Raw genomic sequence first — 12,555 nt, forward strand, 5'->3', positions numbered from 1 at the left:
GCTTTCCGTACCGGATTTTCTGGGACGCGATTATGACTGCTTCGTCCGGTTTGCAATCCATCGTTAATGCACACTTTAGCTTACTTGTTCTTTCATGTTTATGTCGGCTTGCCAACCCTGACCTAGTTGGAATGAAACCAAAGGTATTACTTTTTCTGTGAATTCAAGGAATGTCACAGATGCGTATTCCGCGAGTAAATAAATAAGATACAAAAGTTCGGTTTCTGGGTTATCACAGGAGAAAAGCCTTTCAGTGTTTACAATGTTTCATTCTGAAGTGTTCTCTTTCTGCACTGTCGGTATGATTCAGCATCTTTATCCACGGTTCAACGAACTAACGACTGCCAGGCCATGGAATACTCACTACATTGACGAATTTGGTTAGTTAGTGGACATATAGAAGCTGGCCTCCCCAGTAGGCTCGCCATGTCTCGCGAAATCGAAATCACTCTCCCGGACAAACAGTGGCGTATTTAACGCCCCTGCATATCCGCGGTGAACCGGGTCGCACGAGTTTTCCTTTCGGTGTTAAAATTATATTTGCATCCGAACATATTACATTTTTATACCCTATCTGCACATTTATCACTAGAAAAGTTGAAAATGGGTTACCAGATTAGAAGAAAACCTTCAGTAGCTGAATAGTTTACGTCGCCAAGGTAGACAAGAAAATGTTGTGTGTGGCATAGCTGACATTCCCCGCTCTCCGCTCCTACTTACACTCTAAAAAACGGAAAAGAAAAGTAAAAAAAATCGACAAATTGAACAAAAGATACTGGCTTTCTCGACCCATCAGACTGTTTTAAAGTCAAGATTTCTACCCTTGCTTTAGATATTCCAGTAATTCAAGTAAACAATAGATTTCAGGGTATGAAACAAATCAAAGAAAGCTTCACCTTTTTAGTTTTTAAGTCTCGACCGATTTTCATCTGCTTCTGCATTTTCAAGAAGTCCCTTGCTGATTGGAGTTTCTTCGGTTATTTATTTGACGTTACTTTTGTACCTCTTAGACTATCGTAGCGATAGAGATGAACTGATAACATGGATGGTGGGACATCCATGCCTTAAATTAGGGTTCAAACATTCGTAACGCGTTATGCTGACCACTCTGTCACGATGGACGGCAGTCAAGAGTACAACAATGGCAGTGTCAAAAGAGCGGTTAGAAGTTATTGTCTTCATTGCGTGGAGATGGGCCTGGATTTGTATACATGGAGGGCCAGGGCAAATAACCAGGGTTGTTAAAAGGCCAAGGAATTTTAAATAGATGCAGTTCCGGTCCAGGAGAGAAAATCAGCAAGCGTAAATGGGTTCTGGACCGTAAAAAAAAACTTTTCATCTGTAAAGTATTTCAATTCGGTCCAGAAACCTTTTCACCACATCATTTTAAATATGGTTCAGGAATCTTTTTTCCGGATCAATTTAAATACTGTCCAGGAACCTTTTTTCAATTAAACAATACGCAACTTGTACCGAATTTAAATTGTGCGAGAAAAAAATGTTCCGGTCCTGCAGCGGGACCCAATAGAACCCATTAGAATTTATGGGTTCCTGGACATTTAACAACCCTGCAAATAACATCGTGAGGTCCCATAATAAACCATTTCCTTTGTAACTTTTAGGGAACGTTACGTCAGAGGGTTACTATATTTTTACATGTTTACCACGTGTCAAATCTGCCCCCCCCCCCTTTTCAACACATTTTCCCCTTTGCAGATAGCGGTTCGGGGTTATAACCCCCCAACCCAAACCCCCCTACGTCCGGGTCTGCGTTGAGGGAATATAAAAATCGCACGGATACCGCTGATATAAACACCTCAATAAATATACAACTATGTAGGAAAGAAGTGCACGGAAGAATAACTGTGATACAAATTTATCTTAATCGTTTCTGATAGCCAAACAGCAGTTACTTTCCGACCATACCTCGTATAATTACTCGAAAAGTCTTCTTCTCTACTTCTCTACGCACGAACATTTTTCTTTCTACTTATCTACTTTCAAGATGGTCGCCATGATACACACTAGCCCCATCTTGTGTGCCCCAGCCAAATTACCCATATCCGAAATTTCATCGCCCTGCAACAAGTCGTTTTCAAATTAAAAGGGTGGTGCCGGAATTTTTCCTCACCCTGTAGTACTTTAGCAGGATAAAACTTGTATTTTATTTCTCGTGAAAAATTGTGGATTTATTAGTTTTTCCAGGTAATAAACTCCAAATCCTTGCATGAGTCCACTGCAATAAACTTTTACCGTGGACGGAAATTTCGCAATTATCGCTACTCTCCTGTTATTAATCCTGCGACGATCGGTGCACGCTGTATTCGCAACCCTCGTCAGGCCCCTGCACAAGACGAGAGTGTTATAAAACCCTGCATACCGTACAAATAACGAACGGTTATATCTGCAATCCAAGAAAAGTAATCACGCTTGACATGCACGATGGCGTTTTTTTTTTCATTATTTTGACAATGGCTGTTGCGGTGTTCGTGATGCAAACAGAATTGTCGGTGATATTTTCTTCATTGTTCTTTACACGTAGCCGAACGATATTCAATATTTGTACAGTCCCGTGCACTTCTAGGTTGTAACAAAACGTAGTAGCTTATTCTCCAGGTTACCGCGTTTACCAAACATTCTTCATATATATTTTTATGCATTTAGCTCTAATATATGGGTCTTTTCTCCCTTCTTCTTTCTCTGTTTCTCTTTATTTTCCTTCCTTTTGTTTCTCTTTTCTCTCTTATTTTTCTGTTTCTCTTTATTTTCCTTCCTTTTGTTTCTATTTTCTCCCTTCTTCTATGTCTGTTTCTCTTTATTTTTATTCCTTTTGTTCCTCTTTTCTCTCTTCTTCTTTCTGTTAACTCTTTATTTTCCTTCCTTTTGTTTCTCTTTTCTCCCTTCTTCTTTCTGTTTCTCTTTATTTTCCTTCCTTTTGTTTCTCTTTTCTCCCTTTTTCTTTCTGTTTCTTTTTATTTTCCTTTTGTTTCTCTTTTCTTCCTTCTTCTTTGTCTGTTTCTCTTTATTTTTCTTCCTTTTGTTTCTCTTTTCTCCCTTCTTTTTGTTAACTCTTTATTTTCCTTCCTTTTGTTTCACTTTTCTCCCTTCTTCTTTTTGTTAACTCTTTATTTTCCTTCCTTTTGTTTCACTTTTCTCCCTTCTTCTTTGGTTCTTTTTATTTTCCTTCCTTTTGCTTCTCTTTTCTCCCTCCTTCTTTCTTTCCTTTCTCTGCTTCTGTTTGTTCTCTTTCATTTTCTCTTTTTTGAACCGAATGTTCAAATTTTCCTCTCAAACGGAACGGCGAGGTCTGGCTGGCAGAGAACAAAACACGTGCTGTCTCCAGCGCTCCTGTCAGTGGGCGGAGGCGGTCACGTGACAGCTGCCAAGGTTTTTCAGTAGGCGACAGGCCACCGAGTGGCGGGAACGGTACCAAAATAAACCTTCTGCCTTAAAATTACGATCTTTACATGTATTCGCCTTTCCTTTTGTGTTTTTAGGTCAACGAGGAAATAGGTGGACATCTTAGATAATGGAAGATCAACATGAACAATTTCAACCTCGGAACACAACTTTCTGGTAGTCATGGCAGCAGCGTTTTCCTTGAGTGAAGAAGGTTCAATGCCTACACTTCGTACAAGTAAGTACATTCTTGTCCCACAATAAAGATTTCCGTGCATGTCACTGCATGTTTCTTGCGAAACTTTCTTGTGAAAAGTGTAGAATTGGGGAAATGCAATAAATTTGTTATGCTGTTGCGCATTTCGTAGCTACTGAAGCGAAGATATTATAATCGTCAATCATACGCCACAGACAATGCCGGATCTACAAATCTTGCCCCCCCCCGCAAAATATTACCAAAGGCGCCCCTCTACCTACCTTCACACACACACACACACATTTTACACACACACACACACACACACACACACACACATATATATATATATATATATATATATATATATATATATATATATTACACATATATAATGTCTGTGTGTGTAATTCTTGATCTCATGTTGACAAACTCGCATACGAGGTGACCTACAGGGTGATTCAAAAGTCCGTTAACACCCCCTATAAAAAGTAAAGGAGTTAGGCTGGGTACAATTGATAGAAACAGGTTAGGGGGAACCACGTTGGTGTGTTCCAAGTGGATGTCCACCATATTAGTGGCCGCCATATTGAATTAATTTTTTTTTTAAGGTGGGAAGGGGGTTATGTGCATAGGCACCGATTTATTAAGAGATTTGGGGGGGGGGGTAAAGATAAGTGAAGCATAAATACTGATTTCTTTCTGTTTGCGGGAGAGGGGTATTTTTTTTCCTTAAGGTGGAACCTAATACACTTGAATTAACCTTTGAAAAATAGTAATTTCAATAACTGTATTTGACAACAAAACGTATATATCAGGATACATCGAACTTTATTAGCTGGACAAAAAATTTACTGCATTACTGTGATTATGTAATTATACAACATAATACTTTACATGTAACTTTTGACTGATAATTTTTTATCATCATATTCTGTTTATAATACTTATTCTTACAATCCTGTATAGGAGTTTAATATCTTCCCACATATTTACATAAAAAAGGAAGGCCCGAGATAAAATCTTCATCTGGGCGAGCGATTTTTGATATTTCCGAAGGGAAACAAAGGAGCCTATTTTGCAATGGACTGGCTCATTCAAGATCATGAAGACTGCAGTATTCCCATGCTTCTTCCTCAATTCTCACACATATTCATTCATAATATAACATGCGTTTTCCTTAATTCATTGTCAGTTTGTAAAAGGAAATGCTGGAATGGTAAACGCACAAGCACAAGTCTCACTTTATTGATTCTGCCCATTTCAGAGCAGAATCCTGCGTAATTTCCCACCTGTTGTGTGTTAAGTTTATGTGTGCAAAAGTTATGTAATATGTTGGAAGATATGCATTGGGCCCCTTATAAGGGGGTTAAACGAGAACTGGATGGGCCCAGCCCCCTCTGCCCCTCCCTCTGGGTTTCGAAACCGGTGGTGATGTGATATACATATATGACACTATTTTCTCATGAAATTGTAGCCTGATTTTATCTAAGGTCGAAATTTTTCCGGCTTTGTCCCCGCAAAAAGCTGATCCAGGGTCCACCCAGAATCAAATCAAATGTTACCCGTTGGGAGGGGTGTGTAAATACGGCCGGAGCGTGGTGCTGATCACATCACCTCCAAGATGTCCTGCATCGAAAATATGTGGGGCCCTTCCCGCACATATCCTAAATGTGCCTTCATGACATGCACAGGGAACTTTAACTTTACCTGGGATATTTTATTCGTTTCTGTACCTCTGAGTAACTACGTTTATTTTTTTATAAGTATATACGAACCCTCTACTATGTCAATGGTTGAGGGCCCCCCTAAAGGCTTACTAGTCTCCGGGTCCCCCGCACTGTGGGGTTTTGCGGGTTTTAGATCCGGCAGTGGCCACAGAACTAACGTATGCAGGATTTTTTTTTGGAAGGGGGCTGGAATTTTGAAGGTGGATATTACATACCTGCGTTCTAGGGGGAGGGGTGCATGATACATAATAAAATATTTGGTAAGTACCATTTTAAATCTTCGTTTTAAAAGTTGTTCAAAACAAAAATGTAAGGGGATATTTTAAGGGAGTTTTGGATTTACCACTTACGTCTTTCCCGATATTTTCTGCTTTCACTTGAAAATTTTGATGGTCTTAAAATCTTGGGAGGGGCTGTAGCCCCTTCAGCTCCCCAGTACAATCAGTTACGGATTACATACACTCGCTTCCAAGTAAATATAAGATATATATATATATATATATATGTATGTCTGTGCGCGTTTTCTCATAGGAGCTCCCGCATTATGGGGGGAGGGAGTTAAAACACACACAGTAAGAATATTGCAAATGTCTTTAATTTAAGTATGGTACGATCGATTGCAATTGCAAAAAATGAGACTTGTTTTTTTTGTTCATATGGCCGTTGTGACTGCTTTGTCATAATGTCACCTTCTGATTCCATTTGCATGCATTGTTTATTACTGTTTATTGATTTGCTTTGCTTTACATCGCTTTTTGTTCTGCTTTTGGCTAATTTGCGAAGATGGGGATGAGTGATGATGAGTGGACACACACAGATCCACGCCCAGGCTGGGATTCGAACCCGGGATCCCTGGCGTGTTACGCGATGTGCTAACCACTCCGCCACGGGGCCGGCCCATTGTCATGTAATTGTGGCTCAACCTCGCCAATGACGCGTTGAATTTCTTCTCTGAGTTCGTGGTTGGTTTTCAGAATGATGGCGTACACTTAAGTTGTGTCGGATCGCGCGATCTTTTTTTTTCTGTCGGGAGCTTATGCAGACCGAAATAATAGCGTATATGGCGAAACGTGTGGTTTTCATAGAACACAAATTACCATAATGAGTCTTCGCTACATGCACACGGTGTGTCCCACTGTGTTTCGCTGCATGACCACATTTGTCACGGCCAACAGGTGACGAACACTATAACACAATCAGTGTTGCCACACATATACACACACAGTAGCGTACGCAGGATTTCATCAAGGGGGGGGTTATATCTAAAACTTTCTCCAAATTCACATTACCATTGTTTGACTATACTTTAATTAATTAATAATATTCATAATTAATTAATAATACTGATAATTAATTAATTAGTTTAATTACTACTAATAATACTACTAATGCAGCTGCTGTTACTACTAATATCACTAGTATTATTAAGTAGTATAGATGTACATAAATATATTTATGAAAGCAATAGGACAAAATTATTTTCTAGTAATTCGATTGTTAACAAATGCTTTGAGTTTTTTTGTTTCTTTGATACGAAATAATTGTCTAGTCAATGGTTATTTATTTATGATAATCCATAAAAACAATCAAATATATTAAATTAATTGAAATAATCTAAATATGAAACTCATCCAAGGAGCTGCGGCATGGAGCCGCGGTAGTCTAGTTTGACAACCTCGCGGGAGATCCCCGGAATTGGTTAGAATTTATCCAGCCTTGTCCCCGCAGCCAGCATCATATCAATGGGTACCTGAGAGTAACCCTGGGGGATAAATGCTGCCGGAACATGGTGCTGATCACATCACCCGCAAAATGGCCGATATTGAGAATGTGTGGGGCCCCACCACACCACTACACGTGCTTTCATGACACGGTGCTATATGCACGGGGAAATTTACATTACCTTTACCTATGGGAACTCACCCAGGATGATAATGAGGCAGGAGAATACATGTTGCTAAATTCCACTCCACAGAGTCTATGTTTTTGTTCAAAAGTAAGTTTATAGACATTCCAAAACATTTATCACTTCTAGGTGATTCACAAAGCACTTCAACATTATTGAACTTTGCGGCCGCTTAGATTGTTTAGACATATCGACGGATCCCAAACTACACTGTAAAGATTTATGAGAAACACGCCAATACCGCTCTCAAAATGTACTATGCTCAGGCACTATAATTCACACCTGGTTGTATCGTTGTTCTTACCAACAAAACATTTCACAATAGTTAAGCTTATTGTAGTTCGAATTCAGAAATTCAAATGTACCGCGCAAAAAAATGGGAAGGTGGCTGGTGATTGTGTATTCTTGTAGGCCTAGCATTTATCTACATTAGCAGCTTACAACGAACAAAGAAATTTATTTAGTTAAAGCTCATTGATCACAGAAAAAAATGCATGTTCTTTGAACATTGTTGCAGCTGATGTACAAAACAACTTTTTTTGTTTTAAATCATAGCTTCCCTCATATTTAATTTTCAAGAATTTGTGTTTATTTTCAGGGCATTCACTATTGAAGATGCGTGTGTTTGAAATGTTGTGCTTTTCTCCATGCTGCATGGGAATAATAATTCAAATTATTATTATTAGTATTGTTAATATTATTATTATTATTACTACTACTACTACTATTATTTTTATTACTGTCGCAGATCTTTGACTGTGATAAATTAGCCATTTTTAATTTTTCTCTACAGCATTTTTCATAATATTTCAAAGGCTCAAGGGGGGGGTTTAAACCCGGTAACCCCCCCCTTGCGTACGCCACTGTACACACACCATTCCATAGTTCCTATTGGAAAACCCCTATGTATTGGTTCCGAATAGAATGTTTAACCCTTCATCAATTTCATCTAATCCTTGCCGTCGCTCTTCTGCCACTTATGGTTATTGGCGATCAGGATGAAGTGACACAAGCATACATGGACAGGATTCTGGACACAAACCACATTGAGGCGTCAGAGCCTCGTTTGCCTACAAGGATGATATAATACGTGAAGGGATTGGAGTGCCTTTCAGAAAGGTCGTTCATTACACCCAGAATGTTTGAAAAAGACTACAAGACTTTATCTGCATACAGGTGCCTATTTATTAGGCTTTTTTGGCGTTGCGACATTTATTGTCTCTCTCCAGCTCACAAACTCTATTGTAACTTGACGTCAGGTTTCATCAATTCTTTGTTTGTAATCCTTTTATTGCTATTTGTTTTTCTGCGTTCCCCTTCCCTGCAATGACTTAGGATCTATTTATTCTTGTTTACAACCAATCTTGTTAATTTGTTTTACAACTCTCTTCCTCTCTTAGTTTTGCCTCCACTTCCTGTACGGTTTAACTTGCTTTTATTTGTGTTGCTCTATTTCTCTCTCTTAAATTCTGACCCTTCGTGCACACACCAAAATGTCATCCTCACTTCCACGTACGCAGTACACCCTGGACTAACGAGGGTCTGGCGCCTGGGCGTGCAGCCAGGATAACCCTCTGTAGAAGTTGTGTTGTGTCGTCCAATTATGTGTTAGCAATTGTCCCTTCATCCACCTAATGTAATCACCATTCATCCTCATCGTTGCAATTAGTCAAGAGTGGCATAAAAGCAAATTGAAATAACCTATATCAATCAATCCATCAATGAGGAAGAGGGGTCCCGGGTTCGATACCCGGTGGAGACACATGACACAGTGGTTCGGATCCCACTTTAAACCGTAGGTCCAGTCCCGATTAGCCTTACTGTGCATAGAGTGGACTTAAAACACCAACTAAAAAAAAAATCAATGATGAAGAATTCTGGTTGTGAATTGTTGGTCCTAGGGAGAAGAGGGTTTAAATACTTTACATAATTTTCCAGTGGTTGGAAAGAAGATACCTAAATTTCCCCCAGTCGAAAATCTTCAAACACCACAACACCACACTATGTGTGTGTCCCATATCATGGCACCTTTTCATTTTCATCTCCATCCCTAGAAAAAATGTCTGCCGGCGCTACTAGGGTCAGGAAATATCACACTACTGTTATTTTTTCATTCAAAGGTCCCTTATGTGAATCAATATGCATAAATGACAGAGGTGCGTTAGACTATGAACGAAATGGAAAATTTACAATGAGATGGTTAAATAGACATTGCATAGAAGAGTTGACTAAGATCGGGAAAGTATCCTCCCCAGGGATTTTGTCACCAGCCCCCTTCAACAGGAGTGTTACCTCTCCCCCAAGATGAACATAAGATAAAATTCATCAAGTGCTTTGTCCTGATACATTCTAAAACTGTGCAAGTTGTGGTTTATGATAACATAGCAAATGTACCCGCGTCCCATTGCTGTAGGAAAAATCACAGGGTATCAGTGGGGTCGCCACAGGGTGGGGGCAATGGTGGGCTACAGCCCAATCTCGTGCCCACCAAAACAGAAAGAATGCAAAACAGAGTGTTACGCATCTGCATATGCATAATATGAGTAGTTCGACATTTAAAATGTTAGGTTTTAAACGGAATACATTTTTATTTATATTTCATTTCTATTTTGATGAAGGTCTTTTTTTTTCGATGCTAGGAGGTTGTTGTTGTTTTCAGTTTATGGTGTGTGTGTATGCGGATTGAAATTATGTATGGTTTGGATTTTTGTGGAATTTTGACATGTGTAGTTGAAGAAAGCTTATTCAATATAATAAAGCGTAAAGTATACGCACTAATAGTAGTGGAATCTCTGTTTAGTGTTGATTGACAGGAAGGATATACTATAGTGTGAATACTTATGATATTTTGTCAATTGTTCCATAGGATGCTCCACATCAGGTGGTTTTCCGAACTAGTGTACTAGGATCTTTTCGGAGGGGGTTGGAATTGTAAGGATGGATGTTACATAGCTGTGTTTTAGGGTGTGGGATATAGCCTACTATAATATTTCTAATTAGAATTTTTAGCTTTCGTTTTAAAGTTGTTCAGACGAAAATAGTAATCGAGGTCCGTTTTAAAGGAGGGGTGCATTTACATCTTTGATCCCCTGAGTTCTCTACCGCTTTCATTTGGAAATTTTAATTTTCTCGAAATTTCAGGAGGGGCTATAGCCCTATCAGCTCCACTATGCAAACGCCAGTGGTTCTCCACCGATGAAACGGATAGGGACACAGAAAGAGATAGAAGGAAAGAAAGACAAAGGCTTGGAAAGAATGAGATAGAAATAAAAGGAGAGTGAAAGAAAAAGGCAGAGACAGATGACGAAAGGAATAGAGAAAAACAAAAAGGGAGAGGGGAGAAAAAGGAAATGAAAAAACAAACAGAAGCAGAAAAAAGAAATAAAGAAGATGGGAGAATAAAGAAGAAAGGGAAGGAAAACTGAGAACGGAAAGAAAGAAGAAGAGAGAAAAGAGAGACAAAAAGAAGGAAAATAAAGAGAGACAGAAGAAACGAGAAAGAACGGGAAGGAAAACAGTGAAGCAGAAAAAAGCGAAGAAAGAAGATGGTGAAAACGAAGAAAAGGAAGGAAAACAGACAAGCAGAGAAATGGGAGAAAAGAAATCGAAACAAAGAGAAGTAGAAAGAAAAAGAGCAATATGAAACAGGGAATCTGCATATTGTGACCACCGAAGCAGAACCTATCGGAAATTATTTCATACAACTTGAGCCCAATCACCCACTGATGTCAATGCTGGGGATCATTCTTACACAAGTTACACACAGCATTGTAGGTCATGACGAAAAGAGCCATGTTTACACAACACAAATATTCTATCGTTATCTCCATACATTTATGTACCTACCAGGTGTTGTGTGTTTATATTTCGGCAACAAATTACGTATACACATGCGCATCTTTTGTGGACGAGTGTGCTCATTCATATCCATGTATGTTCGCACTGTGTGTGCCAGTAAGGTAGTAAAGGAATCTGGTTTGGAACTGTGTCTTTGTGTCGTACGGACCTGGCCCCAGGTGCCGGATGTATACTCCGTACAATACCTTCTCCCCCCCTCGCCCCCTCCCCCAGCACCGTGGTCCGTACCCTAAGGGAGAAGAAATTATAATACTGTCAGAAGCATCACTGACCTCTTGCTTGCAAATATATCGTGTCCTGATTAAGAGACATGTCTTAATGTACACCATACGTCGTACTTAACAAGCGAGAAGACAATCTCAGTACGTCTGCTTTAAAGACATGAGGGACAAAGGTTATGCGCGAAATTCCAGGTTTTGTACTCAAAATGTACCTGGTCTACGTGATGTTTTCAAATACAAAAAAAAAAAACTGTGCTACTAGCCACAAAAGCCTTAAAAACAAGCTCCCAGTAATGCTGACGGTGTGTTCTTAGGAAACGGTGCGTCTGGTTAATACAGCGTAAGCGCCAAACCTTTCTCAAGCAAAAACTAAAATCTTATTTACCTGGTGAAGATATGGCCCCGTTCAGAGAAGGAATTCTACTCCGATTCAAGCTCACGAAATTCTTCCTTCACATTCACGAGCACCACTGCACCACACACGGATACGGGAGGGGAATCACTTCACATTCGCCACACCAGCGGCACAATTACAGACTGCACACCTGCACCGTGAAGCACACACATACACTGAGCTCAGAATAATCGGTAAATTCCACACATCGAACCGTACAGACTCATGCGTCCTCTGGATCCATGACTACAAAAGCGAGGAAGCTTGAGCTGTTCGGGTCGGCGCTTCGGGAAACTTCGGCAACGCTCGGGCGTGTACCTTCCATTATGCCCCCTTCCCATCTGGAGAAAGGAACAAGTGTTGCTATCCCTAGAGATATGTCGCGCTGACCCTCTCGAGTCGGGGGGAGGGGGATGCAGGTGGGTTTGACCCCGTGAGCGCAAGCAAAACGTACTAATGAGCTTACAGCTAAAAATAGGGGAAGGAAATGAGTAGGAAGCGAGTTGGAATTGCTTTGAAAGAAATTAAAACAGTTGTGCGTGAATGTTGGAACATCTTCGGTGCTAGGAGAAATGGCGCGTATTGTAATTGGAAGTAGAGGGCGGGGAGAGATCGTGTTAAATTTTACGTAACAGAAGACTGTTCATTTCTCACATCTAGAAGCGCGAGGATTAATGTGGAAACACTGGCGGATGATGACTTCTTGATGGAGTGGTGGGGGTGAAGAACCCTTTTTCAGCTGTCACCACTTCATTAATTGAATATTTATTGTTTTATGAAAAGAAAGTTAATACACATTTGCTGAATGCAGTAGCTTTTCCTCTTCAATATTTTCATTTCAAAGTAATTAT

General features: G+C 39.8%; 1 protein-coding gene across 1 annotated transcript in view; it reads right to left on the reverse strand.

The window, feature by feature from the left end:
• Nucleotides 1-11,971, reverse strand: part of LOC145998445 (hexosaminidase D-like) — a 104,211-nt gene extending 92,240 nt beyond the window's left edge. The window contains exon 1 of the mRNA XM_083134860.1: nt 11,696-11,971. The gene's annotated coding sequence lies outside the window, so the exon portion shown is untranslated. The remainder of the gene's footprint in view (nt 1-11,695) is intronic.
• Between the last annotated feature and the right edge of the window lie 584 nt (nt 11,972-12,555).

Source organism: Lepisma saccharinum, chromosome 1, assembly GCF_977018435.1.
Source record: "Lepisma saccharinum chromosome 1, izLepSacc3.1, whole genome shotgun sequence".
NCBI classification, from domain to species: Eukaryota; Metazoa; Arthropoda; class Insecta; order Zygentoma; family Lepismatidae; genus Lepisma; species Lepisma saccharinum.